Source organism: Pipistrellus kuhlii, unplaced genomic scaffold (genome assembly GCF_014108245.1).
Source record: "Pipistrellus kuhlii isolate mPipKuh1 unplaced genomic scaffold, mPipKuh1.p scaffold_m20_p_2, whole genome shotgun sequence".
NCBI classification, from domain to species: domain Eukaryota; kingdom Metazoa; phylum Chordata; class Mammalia; order Chiroptera; family Vespertilionidae; genus Pipistrellus; species Pipistrellus kuhlii.
The window spans coordinates 152565007-152569993 of record NW_023425515.1 but is presented as its reverse complement, the minus strand read 5'-3'; positions in this window follow the sequence as shown (position 1 = coordinate 152569993).

Genomic DNA, 4987 nt, shown 5'->3' with positions numbered 1-4987 from the left:
GGTATGCTGCTGCCAAGGCTCAGTATGCTAGAGAAACTAAAACTTCTTACAAAGTCCAGTCTCAAAGCAGCAGAATTTATCCCTCCCCAGTTTCAGGTAAATTGAGTTCAGTCTATTTGTTTTGCTTTGTTTTTAGAACTAAAATATTACTCATAATAATAAATTTAAAATTTTTTGTTACTTTAAATAAATTTCAATATGTGAGGCTTAATCTTGTGTTTTTCTTTTAAAGTTGCTTTAACTCTTTCTAACAAATGTTTTTTTAAAAGTAAATTACATAACACTTGGAGCATTGAAAAAACTTTAATTACTTATACTTTCAAGCCCACTACACTATAATATACAATTTGAAAATCTAAGGCTAAGTTTCAAAATGTATAAAAGTATTTAAAACAAGCAAAACAGTAAACTTTTCTCTAATACTCATTATAGATTCAAAGATATATGCAATATGGCTGAAAAGAAAGGAATAATGTTGAGTTGTTTTTTGTGTTCTTTTAGAAATAACATTTTTCAAAGAAACATTTGGAATGGGTTGAAGGCAGATTTTAAGGAGGAAGAGACAGGCAGTAATTTATAATAGAAATCAGCTAATACAGAAGGCAAAGCAAGATATTTGGGGGCAGAGAAATAGGGTATAGATAACAACTCTATGTAGTCATGGTATAGTCACTTAACCTCTGAGTTTCAGTGTTTTCATTCTCAGATAGCACTGGGTACATAACAAATGTTTAATAAGCATTTGTTTCAGATATGTTGCCCTATCCCACAGGATTCTAGTGACTAAATTACTCCATACATGTAAAAATTCTTGTGGACTGGGAAGTGCCATAAGTATTAAGTATTGTTTTCCTGCCCCCTGTTCTTTGAACTCATCTTTACTAATAAAAGGGTAATATGCTAATTAGACTGAACATCTTCCAGATGTCTTTCCGGACAAAGCCATGGTAGCAGAGGCAGTTAGGGGTGAGCAGGCTGGCAGGGGGTAGCAGTTAAGGGGCAATCAGGTTGGCAAGGGAGGGCAGTTAGGAGGCAATCAGGCCCGCAGGGGTGCAGTCAGGGGCACCAGGCCAATAGGCAGAGGTGGTTACAGGTGATCAGGCAGGCAGGAGAGCAGTTAGGAGCCAGAAGTCCTGGGTTGCGAGAGGGATGTCCGAGGAGTCCTGGATTGGAGAGGGTGCAGGTCAGGCTGAGGAACACCTGCCCCCCCCCCCCATGCATGAATTTTGTGTACCAGGCCTCTAGTTAGCATATAATAAGCTTCATTCAATGATTCTGCACTCATATCTCTAATTTTCTTTTCCCAGGTCAAATCCTACTTCTCTTCCTCCTCCTTGTTTTGTATAGCACTCAGATTTCCTTCTCTAAGTCACCAGCCTCAGCTTTTCTGTTCAACTCTGCCTTCTTCCAGGCTCCCTCAAAGGAATAAGAAATGTTGCCTTTTCCAAACTTACTCTATGCTTCCTCCATGAATTCTCCACTCCTTTCTGCAATCACTATCCTCCAACATGCCCACCATCTTCACCAATAAAAAGAGATCATCTGGGGAAATTGATGGATACAATTTCTGCCCATGCTTTGTCAGATTCTTTCTTCAGCTCAACTCTGCTTTTGTTTTACCAACCCTAAACCCTTTGTTTCCCATTTCATTCGGAATAAAATTTAGATTCTTTGACGTGGCAAAGTATTTGCTGCTCTAATATCTGCCTTTTCAGTGATATCTCTTACTGCTTCCTCATTCTGCCACAGCACAGTGCTTGTCATATAATAGGTATTCAATGTTCATGAATGAATGAAGTAGAGTTGGCATGCTTTGAGCAGCTTTCATTTTGGGAAAGGGAGAGTAAGTCCATGATGAGTGAGAAATATAAAGAAAGGTGAGCTGGAAGAGAGAATATTTTAAGGAATGCCCATAAATAAATTAGCTCTTCAGTGCTGAGCCTTGTCTTCTTTGAAAATTGAGTAGATAATCCTTTGTATTTAATCTTATGCTAAGAGAAGAGACTGTACCTAAAATGTCATGATAAATTAGATTATTGTTCAGAAATATTCACTCTTATCCTATTTCACCTCTGTGGGAAAAATATACTCCCTTGACTTTGAGCTTTGCCATGTGACTTGTTTTGATCAATGGATTATTAGGTGTGACATGCTCAGAGTCTTGGAGGGGTTTGTGCAGTTTGGCTGGCTCTTTTTCATGCCTGCCATCCTCTCAACAACGTGCCTGGACTAGCCCTTCGGTCACAGAAAAAGATGAGAGGCACAGAGCTCAATTTTCCCAGCCACGCCTTCTGGCCATGTCCAACCCAGGAAGCCAGTCAGATTGCCAATGTGTGACCTAAACAAATGCTTATTGTTCTATGTCACTGAGATTTTGTGGTTGAATATTAGATAGCAACAGTGAACAGGACATTAAAGGGAAATATGACTCAAAAAATGAATGATCTTTGTGTGCCTCTTTAGCAGAAAGGTTTTAGCATGTCATAGTTTGCCAATGAGAAAATTCATGAGATTTAGGAGGTAGAAGAGAAGAAGAGATCATTATCCATTTTTAAAATTTATTTTTCAATTAAAGCTGACATTCAGTATTATATTAGTTTCAGGTGTACAGCATAGTGGTTAGACATTTATATAATTTCTGAGTGATCCTCCTGATAAGTCTAGACCCACCTAGCACTATACACAGTTATTAAAATATTATTGACTATATTCCCTCTGCTGTATGTTGTATGTCCATGACTATTTTATAACTATCAGTTTGTACTCCTTAATTCTTTTACCTTTTTTACTTAGTCCTCCAACTCACCTTTCATCAGGAAACCTTCAGTTTGTTCTCTGAATTTATGAGTCTGTTTCTGTTTTGTTTGTTCACTTATTTTATCATTTAGATTCAACATATAAGAGAAATCATATGGCATTTGTCTTTTTCTGTCTGAGTTATTTCACTCTCTAATTACACTCATGCTATCACATAAGATATTATTATTATTATGGCCAAGTAATATTCCATTGTGTATGTATGTACCACAGCTTCTTTATCCAATTATCTATTGACAGGCACTTGGGTTGCTTCTATAACTTGACTATTGTAAATAACACTGCAGTGAACATAAGGGTACATATATTCTTTCAAATTATGTTTGGGGTTTCTTCAGATATATATCAGCAGTGGAACTGTCATAAGGCAGTTCTATTTTTATTTTTTGAGGTAACTCCATACTGCTTTCCACAGTGACTGTACCAATCTGCATTCCCACCAACAGTGCACAAGGGTTCCCTTTTCTCCACATCCTAGCCAACACTTCTTGTTGTTGATTTATTGATAATAGACAATCTGACAGATGTGAAGTGGTACCTCATTGTGGTTTTATTTTGCATTTTTCTGAGGGTTAGTAGTGTTGAGCATCTTTTCGTATGTTTATTGGCCATCTCTGAGTCCTCTTTAGAGAAGTGCCTATTCAGGGCCTTTGCCCATTTTTTAATTGGAGCCTTGTTGTTGTTTTCTGGTGTTGAGTTGTCTGAGTCCTTTATAAATTTTGGATATTAACCCCTTATTATATATACAATTGGTGAATATATTCTCCTGCCCTGCTCTGACTTTTCTCTCCTGTGAAGTGAGACATTTCCCTATTGCTTAAATCATTTTTTGAATTGGGCTCTGTATTTCCTATAACCAAGAGCATGCGAATTTAGGAAGGCCTGAGCACAGTTTAAAAAAACTGGCGTTAGTTCCATTAATGATATGTTCATAGAAAATAAAGTATGAGGTTTTCTCAAGGGAAAAACAGAATTTTGTTTCTTAAAATAATGAAAGCTAGAGACTAACACTAAAGCACAAAGATAAAAACGTGATCATTGGAGACATCATAGGATAATGGCAGCTGTCTAAACTCCAATTTCTCCTCAGACCTTTTTGTACCAAAGAAACTAAGAGAACAATTTATTTATAACCTTCATCTATAGCACAATTTGAAGACAATGAATGTTACAAGTTCATTTGATATGGAAATAGGGGAATGAACATTGGAGACCAACAGAATTTATCCTGCAGCCCATACTAGGCAATGAATTAGGTGGCAACTAGGTAGAAGGGATGAAGTACAACGGGGTTGTAGAGGGAGCAGAGCATAAGTAGCACCAACTAAGGTTCATCCCTAGAAAGCAAGTTCCTATGCTGAGTGGAAATATTGAGAAATAGAGATTCTACTGGTATATATATATATATATATATATATATATATATATATATATAATGTTTAATCGATTTTTTTATGGAGAGCTAGAAACATCAGTGAGAGAGAAACATCGGCCAGCTGCCTCCTGCACACCCCCTACCAGGGATGTGCCCGTAGCCAATGTACATTCCCTTGACTGGAATCGAACCTGGGACCTTTCAGTCTGCAGACCGACACTCTATCCACTGAGCCAAACCAGTTTCGGCTATATTTTATTCTTTAAAAGATGTAATCAGTTTATTTCCCTGTTCACAAGACCCCTCCAAGAGATGAAACTCCTTTGTATGACATACGCGGCTTTCCTAATCTGGCCTCAGCTCAGCTGGGCAGCTCTGCTGATGCCGCCATGCACTTTAACATGGTGATTTTGGACTCCATGGACCTGGGAGCAATCCTTATTAGCTAGAACTCATTGGACAATTTACTGCAGGACACTCAGTCTAGATTTACTCTTCTATACAATAAGGATAATAATACCTGCCTGTCACAAGGGTTGTGTCTAAGTTAAATAATGTTATACATTTAGACTGCTTAGCACAGCACCTGGCCCAATGCAAATACGGAGGTACCAACTCTGATTACCTCCAAACCGGTCAGGTCCTCACATACCTTTGTGCCTTTGCATGTGCTGTGTCCTCTCTCTTGCCCTCTTCTTTGCCCTCCGCTTTCTAAGTCCACTGCTGTTCTCATTATACACAGTGATCCCATCGTTGTGCTGCTAGAGCACTCCTGCACACCTTTTTCCTTATACA